This window comes from Nerophis ophidion, linkage group LG05 (genome assembly GCF_033978795.1).
Source record: "Nerophis ophidion isolate RoL-2023_Sa linkage group LG05, RoL_Noph_v1.0, whole genome shotgun sequence".
NCBI classification, from domain to species: Eukaryota; Metazoa; Chordata; class Actinopteri; order Syngnathiformes; family Syngnathidae; genus Nerophis; species Nerophis ophidion.
In genome coordinates, this window is record NC_084615.1 from 31,807,139 (window position 1) to 31,827,021 (window position 19,883).

A 19,883-nucleotide genomic window follows, 5' to 3' on the forward strand; every position below is an offset into this window, starting at 1 on the left:
TTCAAAAGCCAGCATCCGTGATTTTATGGGAGTGCATTAGTGCTCAAGGCATGGGTAACTTACACATCTGTGAAGGCACCATTAATGCTGAAAGGTACATACAGGTTTTGGAACAACATGTGCTGCCATCTAAGCACCGTCTTTTTCATGGACGCCCCTGCTTATTTCGGCAAGACAATGCCAAGCCACATTCAGCACGTGTTACAACAGCGTGGCTTCATAAAAAAAGAGTGTGGGTAGTTTCCTGGCCTGCCTGCAGTCCAGACCTGTCTCCATCGAAAATGTGCATTATGAAGCGTAAAATACGACAGCGGAGACCCCGGACTGTTGAACGACTGAAGCTCTACATAAAACAAGAATGGGAAAGAATTCCACTTTCAAAGCGTTAACAATTAGTTTCCTCAGTTCTCAAATGTTTATTGAGTGTTGTTAAAAGAAAATGTGATGTAACACAGTGGTGAACATGCCCTTTCCAGACTACTTTGGCATGTGTTGCAGCCATGAAATTCTAAGTTAATTATTATTTGCAAAATACAAATAAAGTTTGTGAGTTTGAACATCAACTATCTTGTCTTTGTAGTGCATTCAATTGACTATGGGTTGAAAATGATTTGCAAATAATTGTATTCCGTTTATATTTATATCCAACACAATTTCCCAACTCATATGGAAACGGGGTTTGTAATAACAGCAGAATGCTCCTGTCACATATAGAATCTTTGACACTTTTACAGTTATCTGTCCTATTGTGCATCATGGTCTTGTGTAATCATATTGCTGTTTTTTTAAGAAAATTCAAAATAGTTGTTATGAAATTCTGTACTGTTGCTTTAAATCCATACACTTCCATTGAGTGAACGTTATTATTTGGCGTTAAATTCTTAGAGTGGTCCCACTGAATGTAAGCGTGGAATACAGTAGGAGCTAATCTGCAGTAAGATCATGTGGTTGTGGTCATGTGTTGAGAACTACCTCCATGACTTGAATAATATTTATTTTCATGTCGGAGTCCTCGCAGGCTCCCAACAACAGACAGAGCGCTGCGGTTGCTATACTGCTGTCTGGCTTGGACAGTTTCCATGGCAACACACCCACAGAATTGCAACATGGCCTAGCATAGAGGGAAGTAGACTTGTTGCCAGCATTATGGATAGTTTCTCCCCCACATGTGCTAAAAGAACACGTATGTACACATATTTTTTTACTCAACATGAACTGTTTGGGGTGTATAATGTATGTAGAGCGCTACAACACACTGACACAGATGCCGTTAATGCTGCTTGAGTCCATTCTTGCTTTATTGAGTTAGCGAGCATATGACAGCCATTAGTGCTTTAAACTGACATAACTTAATTTTTTCCTAATTCCGGCAGCGAACAACACGCCAACTGTGTTGACGTTGAAAACGAGAGAACAGACAACAGCCAAGGCTCAACTGTTAACAAAAGTCCATCCATCCAAACATCCATCCATCCATCCATTTTCTACCGCTTATTCCCTTTTAGGGTCGCGGGGGGCGCTGGCGGCTATCTCAGCTACAATCGGGCGGAAGGCGTTTAACAAAAGTCATCCAACAAAATCATAGAGTATTTATACCATATTTTCCGGACTATATGGCACACTGAATTATAAGGCGCGTTGCTGATGAATGGTCTATTTTTGATCTTTTTTCAAATTTAAGGCGCACAGGATTATAGGGCGCATTAAAGGAGCAATATTATTAATATTTTTTTCTAAATTGAAAACATAACATGTAATGGTGGTTCGTTGGTCAAAATGTTGCAGAGATTATTTTTACAGATCATCTTCAAGCCGCTTTCTGACAGTTGCTTCCGGATGCGACGTTTTGTTGGCGGTCTTATTTACATGGCTCACCTCCGGCAGCGTCTTCTCTCTGACACCTTTGTTGTAGCGGTGTAGCGTGCAAGGACGGGAGTGGAAGAAGTGTCAAAAGATGGAGCTAACTGTTTAATGACATTCAGACTTTACTTAAATCAATAACGGAGCAGCATCTCCTCATCCGGAAACAACAACACTTAAAAATGGGTCCTGTGAAAAAACGTCCGACTGGAACTCTCTAATAACTAAAGTTCCTTGGCTGAATAATGTAAACTCACTACACCGGTATGTTTTGGCGCTTCCATGGCGTGTTTACTGACAGATATAAGTAAGAACTTTACACTACTTTATATTAGAAATGACAACAGCGAAGGATGGATGTCCAATAACAAGAAGTTAGAGAAAAAAAAAGAAGTTTATCCACTATGACTACAAAGGCGTAAGCGCACATTTTTTCAGGATTTATGCAGATCTCAAATACAGATCAGTAGGTTCCAGAAGGTAAGAAAAAGTTTATTTTGCATAATTATGCATAACATAACACCAGATAATATGTCTTACCTTGTACACACACCATAATAATACTCATATGTTGAAGCACATCAAGCGTGCAGCTTAATAGCTTACCAAAGTCGTACTCAAACATTTCGATAGATTTTTGAGCGCCGTGTCTAATGTTCTATATTTTTAATGAAACATATAAAATGTTGGTGTTGTTTACTTGAGTCATATTCCCATCATACTGCAGTCTACACGTATCTCCTATGTTTGACTCCCATCTAATGGTCACACTTATCATTACACCATGTACCAAATAAAATTGCTTCAAGGTCGATAAGCAAAACCAGTATTATTCTGTACGTTAGGCAGCACCGGGTTATAAGGCACACTTAAAATCTTTTTTTTTTCTCCCAAAAAGTGTGCTGCCTAATGTACAGAATAATTCTGGTTTTGCTTATAGTCCGTAAAATACAATATATTGTTTGTTTTTTAGCCAGCAGGCTTCTTCCTGTTTAATAGTTCATTATGGATCTAGGACTACCATTTTCACGCAAGCTGTCCTACCTAAAGTATTGTTTACTTTCAGGAACCCCTACTGTAGTTCAAGTTGAATTAAGTAAAATGTTGCAATAAGGCAGACAGGACCCTAACAGTGCAACGATTAAGCACTGAGCAAAACACAGTCGCGAGATAAATAACTAACTCACCTAGCAGTTGGCTAACTTGCATGCTAATTTGCTAACAATACCTCTCCCCAATATCAATTACCATATTTTTCGGACTATAAGTCGCAGTTTTTTTCATAGTTTGGCCGGGGGTGCGACTTATACTAAGTAGCGACTTGTGTGTGAAATTATTAACACGTTACCGTAAAATATCAAATAATATTATTTAGCTCATTCACGTAAGAGACTAGACGTATAATATTTCATGTGATTTAGCAATTAGGAGTGACAGATTGTTTGGTAAACGTATAGCATGTTCTATATGTTATAGTTATTTGAATGACTCTTACCATAATATGTTACGTTAACATACCAGGCACCTTCTCAGTTGGTTATATATGCGTCATATAACGTACACTTATTCAGCCTGTTGTTCACTATTCTTTATTTATTTTAATTTGCCTTTCAAATGTCTATTCTTGCTGTTGGGTTTTGTCAAATAAATTTCCCCCAAAAATACGACTTATACTCCAGTGCGACTTATACATGTATATGTTTTTCTCCTTCTTTATTATGCATTTTCGGCATGTGCGACTTATACTCCGTAGCGACTTATACTCCGAAAAATACGGTATACGTTAAAACGGGGAGTTGTTTGACCCGGATAACATACTTTATCAGTATCCTAATTTCAACCTCACTTTGAAAAGCTGTGCTCAACACAACATGCTTTCTGTAGCTATTAATCCTGACTTCCTCATTTTGATTTAAAAATAATCAGCACAAATTGTTTTATTCCATTTGGTTTTGTTGGTTGAAATGTTGTATATTTTGTGTTCCAGAATTAATGATGCAGATCAATTTGAACATATTATTTTGTTTTAGTTTATTGTGACATCTGCAGTGATGCGTACTCAGTATTGATCCGTCATGGTGAAAAAGGAACTGAGCCGGAAGGCAAAGACCTCAATTTACCAGTCGATCTACGTTCCCATCCTCACCTTTGGTTGTGAGCTTTGGGTTATGACTGAAAGGACAAGATCACGAGTAAAGCGTCCAAAATGAGTTCCCTCCGTCAGGTGGGCCTCAGAGTAAAGCCGCTGCCTCTCCACATAGAGAGGAGCCAGATGAGCTGGTTCGGGCATTTAGTCAGGATGCCACCCGAACGCCTCCCTAGGGAGGTGTTTAGGGCTTGTCCGGCCGGTAAGAGGCCAGGGGGAAGACCCAGGACAGGTCCTCGGAACCCCTGGGAGGAGCTAGACAAAGTGGCTGTGGAGAGAAAAGTCAGGGCTTCCCTGCTTAGGCTGCTGCCCCCGCAACCCGACCATTTCCTAATTTTATCATTTAAATCAATTGTGTCAAACTCGAGGCCCGGGGGCCAGATCCGGCCCGACACGTCATTTAATGTGGCCCGCAAAAGCCCGGGAATAATGTGCATACTTCATCTTTCTTACTAAATGTTTTCATTGTTTTTTATGTATCTAATACAGGAAATTTCATATGTTTTCAACTTTCATATTATCTGCTCATGCAAAAATATTCAATTGGTGTGACTCTTTGGACACCTCGTCATTCGATTCCAATTCTTGGGGTGTGGATTTGATTCATAATCAATTTTCTATTCAACACCTTCTCGATTCAAACTGATTTTTGCAGTGTATTATTTGATATAATAATAACAACATGTTAAAAAAACAAGCTTATAGGTTATAAAAGCTCCTTTAGGTTGCTGATGTATGACATGTATGCGCACCAAGTAAGCACAGAAATTCGCTAAAATGTATTTATTTTTTTCTTTTTAATTAATTTGTCAGAAAATAATAGTAATAATTTGATATTTGAAAATTATTTATCAATTTACTAACGAGATATATAAACATTAGGAATTCGGAAGTGATGAAAAACATTTTTAGCACCCCTGATTATTATATACACCGTATTATAGTTTGTAAGAATAACAACAAATACTTAAAAAGCTGCTTGTCACCTTGACTTACGATTTTAAAGCAAGATATATCTCAATTTGTTCGTACAAAAATCAAATAACCAAATGCATAGGCAATTGTGCAATGATATAATGAGGCGATTATACTTACATTCTTACATTCACTGTTACAAGCAGCCCTCTTAGGGCAGCCATTACTGCGAGGTGGCCCTCCATGAAAACAAGTTTGACAACCCTGATCTAAATGAAAAAACGATTCCGCTTGTCGCAGAGGATTTAGTCGTGGTCACTTTATAAATGCTAACTAGGATGCTTACGCGAGAGGTCAAGCATCACGGTATCGTGGGCTTAGTTGTGATTTATAGTCAGTGACTTATTCGCCGTATCGATACCTCACATAAGTCGTTGTGTGCCTCTAATGCGAACTAGCACTCGATAGAACCACTCCATATGAGATCTTCTCTGGAGGATGGCCGCTGGCGGAATATTGATCTGCCGTTAACAGTCACAAAATCAAAGAGTCTTAACTGTAGGTTCTTGTCCTCTTTAAACACTGCTTGGGCATAACATGCTTATGAATTTTTCAGCATTATTTAAAGCTGCAGTGCAACATTTTTATCCTATTAATGTATGGAATAGTCATAGTTTTATTTTTTTGAGTTATTTCCTTACTTTAAGGGACATCTGTCGTATCTCTCTGTCTTGTCTTTGCTGGATGAGGCAGACCAGTCTCTTGTTGTTTTCGAAGTTGTTGCTACAAAATTTGTTGTCTTGAATTCAGCACTATCCTGTTGACCTTCCGTATAATTTTTTCACAGAACACCAGGTTATTTTTCTTAATTGGTGTTGTTTAAAATGTGTCAATAAACATTACAGTTACTTGAAAATAAAACAAATACTACATTCCATAGTAAAGGATCCTGCGCAATGATCTGATTCCATATTAAATAAACATAATGTAAAATATTAAACTTCCCCTTGAATACCGGAACAATAACATTTATCTGTCCCTACTTCCTAAATTTAGCATTGACCATTAAATATAATATTTTCCCGCCTTCCGCCCGATTGTAGCTGGGATAGGCACCAGCGCCCCCTTCGGCCCCAAAAGGAAATGGATTTTTCCATTATTCAGAATAGTTTTGATTTTTACATGTTTGCGTTGCTTCTTATCCCAAAACTCCAGCTTACCTGTGGCATGAAGTATAGAAAATGGATGAACGAATGAATATTCCAACTATACTTTTAATTATTTTCTTAAAAAAAACACATTTGTGGCTTAATGGTTAGAGCAGTGGTTCTCAACCTTTTTTCAGTGATGTACCCCCTGTGAACATTTTTTTTAATTCAAGTACCCCCTAATCAGAGCAAAGCAATTGTGGTGAAAAAAAGAGCTAAAGAAGTCAAATACAGCACTATGTCATCAGTTTCTGATTTGTTCAATTGTATAACCGTACAAAATATTGCTCATTTGTAGTGGTCTTTCTTGAACTATTTGTAAAAAAAGATATAAAAAAAAAAACTAAAAACTTGTTGAAAAATAAACAATTGATTAAATTATAGATAAAGATTTCTACACATAGAAGTTATCATCAACTCAAAGTGCCCTCTTTGGTGATTGTAATAGAGATCCATCTGGATTCATGAACTTAATTCTAAACATTTCTTCACAAAAAAAGAATATTCTGAATATAAACAATATTTATGGAACATGTCCACAAAAAACTAGCTGTCAACACTGAATATTGCATTGTTGCATTTCTTTTCACAGTTTATGAACTTACATTCATATTTTGTTGCAGTATTATTCAATAAATATATTTATAAAGGATTTTTGAATTGTTGCTTTTTTCTAGAATAATTAAAAAAAATCTCACGTACCCCTTGGCATACCTTCAAGTACCCCCAGGGATACGTGTACCCCCATTTGAGAACCACTGGGTTAGAGTGTTTGCCCTGTGATCGGTAGGTTGTGAGTTCAAACTCCGGCCGAGTCATACCAAAGACTATAAAACTGAGACCCATTACTTCCCTGCTTGGTACTTAGCATCAAGGATTGGAAAAACTTAAAAAATGATTCCTGGGCGTGGCCAACGCTACTTCCCACTGCTGCTCACTGCTCCCCTTACCTCCCAGAGGGTGAACAAGGGTGACGGGTTAAATGCAGAGAATAGGCGTGACAATCATTGGTACTTTAAGTCTAACTTAACATTTGAAATTCACAGTTTTTAGTTTTGACTTGATTTTTACCCAGTCCTGTTCCCCGAACACATTGCAAAATTAGAATATTCCATTTATTTATCTCTCAGCACAGTCCTGTTACCTAAATATGTTTTGGATTTTACTTGTTTATTTCAAATAATCACTGTGATGTGTAAGAATGCTGTTAGCATCAATGCGCTGTGGCTATAATTAATGTGATTGCTTATTCTATGCAAAAAATATATTCCTGTTAATCAAATAAGTCATATTTGGCTTAGAAACCTTGTACAAGAATACAATAAAGTTTCCGTGTATGGGCCAATACACATTTTGAGTTTTTCAATATGTGTATTATTTGATTTAAAGTAAAAAAAAAAAAAAAAAGGCAGAAATTTAAGGTAATTTTGAGGGGGTTAACACAACCAAATGACACCTATACTGTTGACAGGCCCTTAAAGGGAACAGCACTTTTTTTATTTTTTATTTTGCCTTTTGTTCACAATCATTATGACGACGGATGGATTTTTTTTAATGCAATCTAACTCGTAAATAAACGTCAATAAAAGTCCACTTACAGCAGAGCCAATGGGATGTCTTCTATTTCGCCCATAAAACCCAATAAAAAACATCCAAAAAGCATTTTGTGACTTGAACATTAACCAAGTATTAGTGATATTGTTATTGTAAGCGCTTACGCTGACAACGTGTGTGGGGACAGCAACCTGAGGGTTCCTGGTTCAATCGCCACCTTCTACCATCCTAGTCACGTACATTGTGTCCTTGAGCAAGACACTTTAGCCTTGCTCCTGATGGGTCCTGGTTAGCGCCTTGCATGGCAGCTCCCGCCATCAGTGTGTTAACGTGTGTGTGAATGGATGAATGTGGAAATAGTGTCAAAGCGCTTTGAGTTCCTTAAAAAAGGTCGAAATTCACTATTTACAAACTATTTATAGTGACGCTGTGATCACTACGGTGTGTGCCTTTGTTTACATCATCTAGTGGTAAGCTGCTTCGTTGCTTGTGGAAGTTTATTGTCGATCATAAGTCATGCTTCTCACCTGTATAGTAGAAGGACGAAGATGTATTTGGGTCACTTTGACAGCCAATTTAGACGTAGAAATGGTGAGAAGGACACACAAAGACGCTTGATTCCCTCCTTTTCTTTGTGAGGATTATGAGTCATTCTTCATCCAAACAGGACAATAGCAAGATTTTACCAATTGGCATCCTAATGACAGCAGACTTTGTACAGTTAGTAATGTTTTACTATGTTTGTTGGCTCTCATGAAGTCTGATGTGAGTAATAATCAGTGATGTTGTAATAAAAAAGCGAACATTGTGATGCGTTTTTTAAAATGATTGCGCCACATATGCTTAAAGGCCTACTGAAACCCACTACTACCGACCACGCAATCTGATAGTTTATATATCAATGATAATACATTAACATTGCAACATATCCCAATACGGCCTTTTTAGTTTACTAAATTGCAATTTTTAATTTCCCGCGGAGTTTCTTGTTGAAAACGTCGCAGAATGATGACGCGTGACGTCACGGACTGTTAGGAAATATTAGCGCTGCGCACACACACAGCTAAAAGTCGTCTGCTTTAACTGCATAATTAGACAGTATTTTGGACATCTGTTTTGCTGAATCTTTGCAATTTGTTCAATTATTAATGGATTAGTCAAAGTAGAAAGATGGAGTTGAGAAGCTTTAGCCTTTAGCCACACAAACACACGGTGATTCCTTGTTTAAAATTCCCGGAGGTGAAGTTTTCCTATAGATCAGAGCGGTCAAGCGAACATGGATCCCGACCAAATGTCAACCAGCAGTTGACACTTGGTCGGGAAAAAATTGTGGTAAAAAGTCGCCACTTACCGGGGATCAGCTGAGCTTGTGCAGTCTTTGTATCTGCCATCGACTTCCATCAGACACTGGCCTCAAGACACCCGTGGACACACCCTTCCTACTATCAGGTACTATTAAACTCACTAAAACACTAGCAACACAATAGAAAGATAAGGGATTTCTCAGAATCATCCTAGTAAATGTGTCTAAAAACATCTGATTCCGTCCCAATGCAATCGCCTTTTTTTTAAACTTTATTTTCTTCTTTTCTTTTTTTAGTCCTTCGCTATCAATATCATCATCCACAAATCTCGCTCAAATTAATGGGGAAATTGTTGTTTTCTCAGTTCGAATAGCTGTTTTTGTTGGAGGCTCCCATTTAAAACAATGTGAGGAGCCCTCAACGGGTGACATCATCTTCTGCGACTTCCGGTAAAGGCAGGGCTTTTCTCTTAGCGACCAAAAGTTGCCAACTTTATCGTCGATGTTCTCTACTAAAAATCCATCCATCCATCCATTTTCTACCGCTTATTCCCTTTCGGGGTCGCGGGGGGCGCTGGCGCCTATCTCAGCTACAATCGGGCGAAAGGCGGGGTACACCCTGGACAAGTCGCCACCTCATCGCAGGGCCAACACAGATAGACAGACAACATTCACACTCACATTCACACACTAGGGCCAATTTAGTGTTGCCAATCAACCTATCCCCAAAAGTTGCCAACTTTATCGTCAATGTTCTCTACTAAAAATCCTTTCAGCAAAAATATGGCAATATCGCGGAATGATCAAGTATGACACATAGAATGGACCTGTTATCCCCGCTTAAATAAGAAAATCTCATTTTAGTAGGCCTTTAAAGCGAGCACAATAAGTAAATATTAAATGTTATCATAAATATGCCTATTACTACATTACATCTGTACTTACATCATGTGTATAACACTTTAATGGAAGTATTTTGATGTTTTTAAGGGCTTTATTGGCAGAATAAAGCCTATTGGCTCCATTGATCAAATGTACTTAGTATTCAGAATGCATAAAAAAAAGAACATATGTGTTCTTATCTTACATAAGGATTGTGAATGATTGGTAAAATTCTAAAAAAAAAAAGTGCAGTTTTCCTTTAAATCAAATTATATCGCAAATAATATTGTTGAAGTATAAAATAATTGTTAAAATACAAATGTATAACCATGCTCCATGAATACAATGTGTAACGGTGGTATTGAAAGGTCCAATAATTCTGAATTTCTGCTTTAGGCATCAACAGAAACAAATATTCTGTTTTCATTTAATGCCGACAAACTCAAGTGTCTATTTATCTGCTATACCGGACGTATGTGCAAGCGCTGGTAATGAAATAGTCTCATCACTTTAGCCACTATGTCGTGTCTCTGGTGACTTCACCTGCGGTTACATTGGCTAAAATTAGACTCCCAATTATGAGCAATTTTTGTCAGGCCTGTAGGCCCCACAGTGGACCGTTCACTGGAACAGCAGCTCTGCGTCACTGCAACGCTCCGCCACGAACTAGCTCGCTCACCTGCTCGTGTGTCTGGTAAGTCCCTGCACCAAAGTGAAACTCGTACGCTTGGTTAGGTTGCCCTTTTACTTCCCGCGCGTTTGATTTGTTATTCTCGACGTTGTTGCCTGTTGCCGAATGTGCTGAAGGAATCCAGTTGTATCAGTCTTTTCTAATTTAAGTTTAAATACTATCTTTGGATTCACAAAATATGACGTAAAACGGCAGGAGTATTATTTTTTCTAGTTTTATTAGGACTGAAACAGCAATACATTTATTTCATTTTTATATTAAGTTCCCAGTCATTCGTGTAACAGGACTTAAATTAACAGGAATGAGTTTTTAAGCACAGGGTAAGCAAATATAACCACATAGCTTTTATGCATGCTGACAGCAATTACAGTGAACTGATTATCATTATTTTTTAATGTTTTACCCTTCCCATCAATCCTTGACTATACAGAAAAATAAATGAAAGCATATTCCAAATTTGCGAGAAACTGCCCGTTTAGCTTTTCAATTTTTTTTAAACCTTTAGCAACTAAACTGTGACTGTTTAATATGATGTGCAGGGTTATTTTTATACTACTGAAAGTATTTCTACGGTTGGAATGTGCCATTTTGATTAATATACGGGTTATTACGGTAATCCATGTTACAGCAGCTCCAGGCAGACAAGGCACAAAGCAGAGTGGGCAGGGTTTTTTTCCAGAGCAGCCAGCCTGAACACGTGCATTCCTAATTTTATATATATATATATATATATATATATATATATATATATGTATATATATATATATATATATATATATATATATATATATATATATAAACAAACCCCATTTCCATATGAGTTGGGAAATTGTGTTAGATGTAAATATAAACGGAATAAAATGATTTGCAAATCATTTTCATTTCATATTCAGTTAAATATGCTACAAAGACAACATATTTGATGTTCAAACTGATAAAAACATTTTTTTTTTTGCAAATAATCATTAACTTTTGAATTTGATGCCACCAACACGTGACAAAGAAGTTGGGAAAGGTGGCAATACATACTGATAAAGTTGAGGAATGCTCATCAAACACTTATTTGGAACATCCCACAGGTGTGCAGGCTAATTGGGAACAGGTGGGTGCCATGATTGGGTAAAAAAACAGCTTCCCAAAAAATGCTCAGTCTTTCACAAGAAAGAATGGGGTGAAGTACACCCCTTTGTCCACAACTGCGTGAGCAAATAGTCCAACAGTTTAAGAACAGCATTTCTCAAAGTGCAATTGCAAGAATTTTATGGATTTCAACATCTACGGTCCATAATATCATCAAAAGGTTCGGAGAATCAGAATCAACTTCTTAGTCATTACGCAGGGTAACGAGATTGAGGCCATTCCATACAGTGCGATGTGTGCATGCAAGAAAACAATGTGTAAATATATAAAAATATAAAAAACATAGAAGTGCAAAAAAAAGGTGTGGAAGAGAACAGTGTACACTTTGTACAATGTACACTCTGTGCAAATGTACACCCTATACACGCTGTACAAATGTGACTATTTACACTCTGTACAAATGTACACTCTATACCAGTAGTTCCTAACCTTGTTGGAGGTATCGAACCCTACCAGTTTCATATGCGCATTCACCAAACCCTTCTTTAGTGAAAAATATTTTTTTTATTTTTTCAAATTCAAGACAAGTATACCAGTTATGTTTTTGGTAACACTTTAGTATGGGGAACATATTTTAAGTAACAGAGACTTAATTTAAGTGTTATTTGGACACTGAGGGAACATATTCTAAGTAACAAAGACTTAATTTAAAGTTATTTGGTTAGGGTCAGGGTTAGAGGGTTAGGGTTATAATAAGGCCATGCCGAGAATAAGACATTAATACGTACTTGATGACTAGTTAAGAGCCAATATGTTACTCATATGTATGTTAATAAGCAACTAATTAATGGTGAATATGTTCCCCATACTAAAGTGTTACCATGTTTTTTTTGTACTGGAGCAGAAAATGAACTGTACATGAACGTCACCTTGTTCAAACAACAAAACCAACACAGTGCATAAACTCACAATAAATTACACACCTGCAAATAAGTGTGACTTCTGCTGTTGCCGTATCTGTAGTACGCCGATAGGAAGAAGTTTTTTGTTACACGATGAGTCGGGTGTTTTGACCTGCGCCAAACCCTGAGGCCGACTCACCGAACCCCTAGGGTTCAATCGAACCCAGGTTAAGAACCACTGCTCTATACAGTGGGTGAAATTGATATATACATGAATGTCTACATGAAAAAAAAACAATCTGGAGAAATCACTCCACGTAAGCGGCATGGCCGTAAACCAACATTGAATTAGGGCTGGGCGATATGGCCTTTTTTTAATATCTCGATATTTTTAGGCCATATCGGGATATACTGTATAGTACGATATTTTGCCTTGGCCTTGAATGAACACTTGATACATATAATTACAGCAGTATGATGATTCTATGTGTCTACATTAAAACATTCTTCTTCATACTGCATTCATATATGCTACCTTTAAACTTTCATGCAGAGAGGGAAATCACAACTAAGTCAATTGACCAAAAGTGTATTTAATAAAGTTATTAAGCAGTGGCACAAACATTCATGTCATTTCCAAAACAGAAAGTGCAAGATTGTCAGAGACATTTTAAGTGTCAAATAAAAATGAGCTGCATAATAGGAAATCAAATAGTATTCGTCCTTCACTATGTGGTAGGTTACTACGGACGTTATTAAATTCTCTTCGTTCTCTAGAGAGTGACTTTTATAATGATGCTACATATTAGCAGTAATGCTACTTTTTATAGCAACGATTTGCCCCACACTTGACAAACTACGGTTGTCTGTTCGACATATTCCCACTTGAAGCCGAACCACCGCCAGACGATGGACCCCATGTTGTTTTATTGGGAATTAAGTCTTCCTACATATGTTACCAGATTCGCACCTTCTTTCTCTCGTATTACGACTCGTACGGCCATGTTAGCATCACAGCCAACGTTACCCAGTCTGCTACCTCTCTGCTGGGTGAGGGCATATACGTATGTGACGTGTTTAAGTTTGTGCGCCTGCTTGTCTGTAAGAAGGAAAGACAGGAAAGAGTGAGAAGAGCCTGTAGTGTAAAGCCCGCAGCTAAAAGCAACTGCGTGAGAACGTATACTCGAATATTACGATATAGTCATTTTCTATATCGCACATGGACAAACCTGCGATATATCATATTTATCGATATATCGCCCAGCCCTACATTGAATGACCGTGACCTTCAATCCCTCAGATGAAACTGTATCAAAAACTGACATCAATCTCTAAAGGATATAACCACATGGTCTCAGGAACACAGCAGAAAACCACTGTCACTAAATACAGTTCGTAGCTACATCTGTAAGTGCAAGTTAAAGCTCTACTATGCAAAGCGAAAGCCATTTATCAACAACATCCAGAAACGCCGCTGGCTTCTCTGGGCCCGAGATCATCTAAGACATGGGTGTCAAACTCTGGCCCGCGGGCCAAATCTGGCCCGCCGTGTAATTTAATTTGGCCCTTGAGGCAATAATACATTAACATTAGTGCTGGCCCGCCGGTATTATACAGTGGCGGTGCCGCTGTATCACCGTATTCAACGCTAATTTTCATACTTGCCAACCGTCCCGCTTTTTCAAGGAAAATCTCGAATTTTAGTGCCCCCCTCTGAAAATCTCCCGAGGCAACCATTCTCCCGAATTTCCACCTGGACAACAATATTGGGGGCGTGCCTTAAAGGTACTGCTTTTAGCATCCTCTACAACATGTCGTCACGTCCGCTTTTCCTCCATTCAAACAGCGTGCCAGCCTAGTCAGGTAATATATGCGGCTTCTACACACACACAAGTGAATGCAATGCATACTTGGTCAACAGCCATACAGGTCACACTGAGGGTGGCCGTATAAACAACTTTAACACTGTTACACCAAACAAGAATGACAAACACATTTCTGGAGAACATCTGCACCGTAACACAACATAAACACAACAGAACAAATACCCAGAACAGCTTGCAGCAGTAACTCTTCCGGGACGCTACAATATACGCCCCCGCTACCAACAAAACTCTATTTTGCATGTCACTATAAAGTTATATAAGCCTTGCTTGTTCAATATTCAATGGAAAACTTGTTTGGGTCCCTATTAAAATGTTAAGTTGTTCAACTTTGGCCCGCGGCTTTGTTAAGTTTAGAATTTTGGCCCACTCTGTATTTGAGTTTGACACCCCTGATCTAAGATGTTCTGATGCAAAGTGGAAAAGTGTTCTGTTTTCTGACAAGTCCACATTTCAAATTGTTTTTGGAAATATTCAATATCGTGTCGTCCGGACGAAAGGGGAAGCGAACCATCCAGACTGTTATCGACGCAAAGTTCAAAAGCCAGCATCTGTGATGGTATGGCGGTGCATTAGTGCCCAAGGCATGGGTAACTTACACATCTGTGAAGGTACCATTAATGCTGCCATCTAAGCACCGTCTTTTTCATGGACGCCCCTGCTTATTTCAGCAAGACAATGCCAAGCCACATTCAGCACGTGTTACAACAGCGTGGCTTCATAAAAAAAAGTGCGGGTACTTTCCTGGCCCGCCTGCAGTCCAGACCTGTCTCCCATCGAAAATGTGTGGCGCATTATGAAGCGTAAAATATGACAGCGGAGACCCCGGACTGTTGAACGACTAAAGCTCTACATAAAACAAGAATGGGAAAGAATTCCACTTTCAAAGTTTCAACAATTAGTTTCCTCAGTTCCCAAACGTTTGAGTGTTGTTAAATAGAATAGAATAGAAAGTACTTTATTGATCCCTGGGGGAAATTCAGCACCACAGTTCGCCCACAATAGACAATAATAATAATAAATAATATATAACATATATTATTTATATAATATATGAATAATATAAATATATTCTACATTTAAGTGCAGTCAATAGAGATGCGCGAATAGGCAATTATATTATCCGCAACCGCATCACCAAAGTCGTCATCCACCCGCAGTCCACCCGAACCAACATTTTATCACGACCGTACCCGCCCGCAAACCGCCCGCTTGAAATACATCAGAGGTCGGCAGCCTTTACCACTCACAGAGCTATTTAAACCTGTTTCACAGAGTAATGAAGACAATAGGAGCCGCTAACGTTCTCGCGACTATCCAATAGCGTTCATTCTGATGACAAGAATATGGGCGTGCTGTGAAGCCATTGCCTTAGACACCTTCAACAACATGTGTTAACCGATTGTTGGTCCGGCAACATGTTGTGTGCAGCTTCCTCAATCACACGTACAAGATTGAAAGGAATACTGGGTGATACAGAATACACTGATGGTTGTGATATAAACAACTTTAACACTTACTTTTATGCGCCACGCTGTGAAGCCACACAATACAAGATTGACAAACACATTTCGGGAGAACATCCTCACAGTAACACAACATAAACGCAACACAACAAATACCCAGAATCCTTTGTATCCATGACACAGACTGAATATATTTTACACCCCCGCACACCCAACCCCGCCCACCTTACCGACGCACGGGTGGTGGGGGGTTTGCTGCTAGCGAGGTGTATAAAATAGTCAGGAAGTGTCATGAATACAAAGGATTCTGGGTATTTGTTGTCTTGCGTTTATGTTGTGTTACTGTGAGGATGTTCTCCCGAAATGTGTTTGTCGTTCTTAATTGGTGTGGCTTCACAGCGTGGCGCATATTACTAAGAGTGTTATAATTGTTTATATCATAACCATTAGTGTACTCTGTGTCACCCAGTATGCCTTGCAGTCGTGTGTGTGTGCCTGCGGAAGCCACACACAACATGATGCTGGACTGACAAGCAGATCGTACATGTTGAAGAAGGCGACAAAGCCAATTGCTTCATAACACGCCCTAATACTTATTATCTGGGTGACTGCCGGCAGTCATTCAAGAGAATAATAGCGTCTTTTATTGTCTTCTTCGCTTTATGACACGGGTCTTAAATGGCTCTTTGAATGGCAAAGGATACCGATCCCAGAACCATTTATATCAAATATTTCCGGATGGTTCAACTGCCACCCGCCCGAATCTAATTAAAATCAATTTTTTCTTCATGTCAACCGCCCGACCCGCGGTTTATCCGCGGACTCCGCGGATGAGACCGCAAACCACGCATCTCTAGCAGTCAAGAAGGAACATATGCATTATACAGTCTGATGGCTGTCGGTATGAAGTACCTTCTGTGTCGTTCCGTGTTGCATTTTGGAAGTCTGAGCCTTCCACTGGAAGTGCTCATTCTCTCCTCAACGTCCGAGTGTAGTGGGTGGGAGGTGTTGTCCATAATGGTTAGGAGTTTTGCTGGACTTCTCCTCTCTGACACCACCGCCAGAGAGTCCAGCTCCACTCCCAAAACGTTACTGGCCTTCTCTACCAGCTTGTCCAGTCTGTTTATGTCCCTCACTCTCAGCCCGCTGCCCCAGCAAGCCACGGCGTACAAGAAGGCGCCCGCCACCACCGACTCGTAGAACATCTTCAACATCTTTGTACAGACGTTGAAGCATCTTAACCTCCGGAGGAAGTAAAGGCGGCTCTGTCCCTTCTTGTAGAGGGCCTCAGCGTGTTTTGACCCATTCAGCTTGTTGTCCATGTGTACACCAAGGTATTTATAATCCTCAACCATGTCCACATCCACCCCCCTGACGGAAACAGGGGTCGGCGGAGTACTCCTCCTCCTTCCCAGGTCCACAATCAGCTCCTTGGTCTTTGTCACATTAAGCTGGAGGTGGTTCTTTCCACACCATGTGACAAAGTCCTCCACCAGTGTCCTGTATTCCTCGTCATCACCATCCTCAATACACCCCACTTTCGCAGAGTCATCAGAAAACTTCAGAAGGTGGCAGGACTCTGATTGATAGTGGAAATCGGTGGTGTAAACGGGAAAGGGGAAGGGGGAGAGGGCTGTACCCTGCGGGGACCCGGTGTTGCTGACCAGCCCGTCAAACACACAGTTCTGCAGTCGAACGTGCTGTGGTCTGTCAGTCAGGTAATCTACACCCCAGGACATCAAGGGGGCCTCCACCTGCATCTTCTCCAACTTCACACCCAGTAGGCCAGGCCGTATGGCATCGAAAGCACTGGAGAAGTAAAAAAACATGACCCTCACACTGCTCGCAGGCTTGTTCAGGTGGGCGTGGGCTCGGTTCAGCAGGTAGATGACTGTGTCCCCCACTCCCAGTCGTGGCTGGTAGGCTAATTGGAGTGGGTCCAGGTGGGGCTTGACTGTAGGGCGGAGTTGTTCCAGGACCAACCTCTCCATGGTCTTCATGATATGGGAGGTTAGAGCCACCGGCCTGTAGTCCTTCGACGTGCTGGGTCGCGTGCACTTGGGGATGGGGACCACTCATGAGGTTTTCCACAGTGCGGGCACTTGAAGATGTGCTGGAGGACACCACACAGCTGTGGGGCGCAGGCTTTGAGCACCCTGGGGCTCACACTGTCAGGACCCGGGGCCTTGCCTGTGTGTAACTTTTTTAGCTGTGCATTCACCTGTTCTGCAGACAGACACACTTGGGGGGTCTCAGGTGGTTGGGGGAGGGCAGGGTCATCATTCTAAGGGTGAGGTGTTAAGTAGAGGGAGGTAGTCATTGGAGTTGGGGGGCTGTGAGGAGGGGAGGGGGGCATGGATTGGTTTGCTGAAGTTGTCAGGGGCCCGGCTGGCATGTCTCGGGGTGGGGGGGCAGGAGCTTGTCGAAGCCACTTTGTCAAACTTGTTAAATAACTGGTTTAGCTCATTGCCCCTCTCTTTGTCTCCGTCCACCCACCTACCCCCCGATGGTTTGAGGCCGGTGATGGTCTGCATACCTCTCCAGACCGCCTTCATGTTGTTATCCTTCAGCTTCCCTTCCAGCTTCCTCCTCTAGTTCTCCTTGGCCTCCCTGAGTTTGGTCCTCAGCAGCACCTGAACTCTTTTCACCTCCTCCGTTACTAGCATTGAATGCCCTCTTCTCCTTATTTAGTATGGCTTTGATGTCTTTGGTCACCCACGGCTTGTTGTTTGGGTAGCAGGTGACCGTCTTTGATGGGCCATTAGAATAGAATAGAATAAAATAGAATACAGTTTTATTAGCGTCAACACAGAAGTTGATATAGTCTGTGATGCACTCTGTGAGCCCGTCAATGTCCTCACCATGAGGCTCCATGAGCACCTGCCAGTCAGTTACCGCAAAACAGCCTTGTAGTGTCTCTTGGACCCCTTCTGACCACCTTCTCACAGTTTTTTTGGTCACAGGCAGTCTTTTGACCAGAGGCACATAACGAAGGTTGAGGTAAACAAGGTTGTGGTCTGACCGGCTCAGCTCTTGGGAGTGCTATGGAGCTATATGCATCCTTGATGTTTGCGTACAGCAGGTCCAGGATCTTATTTCCTCTGGTGTGACAGCTGACATACTGACTGAAGTTGGGGAGTGATTTTTCCATAGTAACATGGTTAAAATCCCCCGAGATGAGGATGAGAGCTTTCGGGTGCTGGGTTTGTAGTCTGGCTATGAAGCTGTGGATGACGTTACTGGCAGCTGCAGCGTTAGCAGAGGGGGGGATGTATACTGCCATCATTATAAAATGCGGAATCTCCCTGGGCAAATAATATGGTCTGAGTCCTACAGCTAACATCTGTGTATTCGGTTCAAAGTGGCGCTCTTTTATTGTAATATTACCGGGATGACAATATTTCTTATTAATTTACAAAGCAAGCCACCCTCCTTTCCGCTTTCCGTTGGTTCGGTCCCGGTCGGGGCGCACCATTTCAAAGCCGTTTATAGAGACGTTACTATCCGGAACATCGTCGGCAGACACGTCTCAGTAAAACACATTAGGCTACACTCAAGATAGTCTTTCTGACTACCGGCAAGCACCGACAACTCATCCATTTCATTTGCCAAAGAGCGCACGTTACCCATGACGACGGAAGGAATATATGGCTTATATCTCCTCTCCCTCCTTGCTTCAGCCCTCTTCTGTCTTGAGCGTCTCCCTTTCCCTCGACAGCCACGAGCACCTCCATAAGTCCTTTTTAGCTCCTCCGGGATCTGGTTAGTTAGCGCCGGGTCCGTTAGCTGGATGCTAATAACTGGTACCGCTAATAACAACAACTGTTCCCTGGTGTAGATGAAAGAGCCTCTCCGCTGTTGTTGCCCGTTTGAGATCATCTGTAGCGTCCCTACCATCAGTAGGACTAACAAAACACTTCTAAACTGCATGTATAGAAGGGCACGACTTGATAGAAAGTAAATGTTGAGTAAATGTAAAAATATAAAAAAGTA

The 19,883-nt window shown here is 40.6% G+C and overlaps 1 protein-coding gene and 1 long non-coding RNA gene across 3 annotated transcripts in view; one reads left to right on the plus strand and one right to left on the minus strand.

Moving 5' to 3' along the window:
• The window catches only part of LOC133552944 (uncharacterized), a 31,843-nt gene extending 22,718 nt beyond the window's left edge, over positions 1-9,125 (minus strand). Inside the window, exon 1 of the long non-coding RNA XR_009806801.1 lies at positions 9,035-9,125. This is a non-coding gene — a long non-coding RNA (uncharacterized LOC133552944). The remainder of the gene's footprint in view (positions 1-9,034) is intronic.
• Positions 1-19,883, plus strand: part of rab32a (RAB32a, member RAS oncogene family) — a 58,174-nt gene that overhangs the window by 22,816 nt on the left and 15,475 nt on the right. The gene's annotated exons all lie outside the window — the stretch shown is intronic.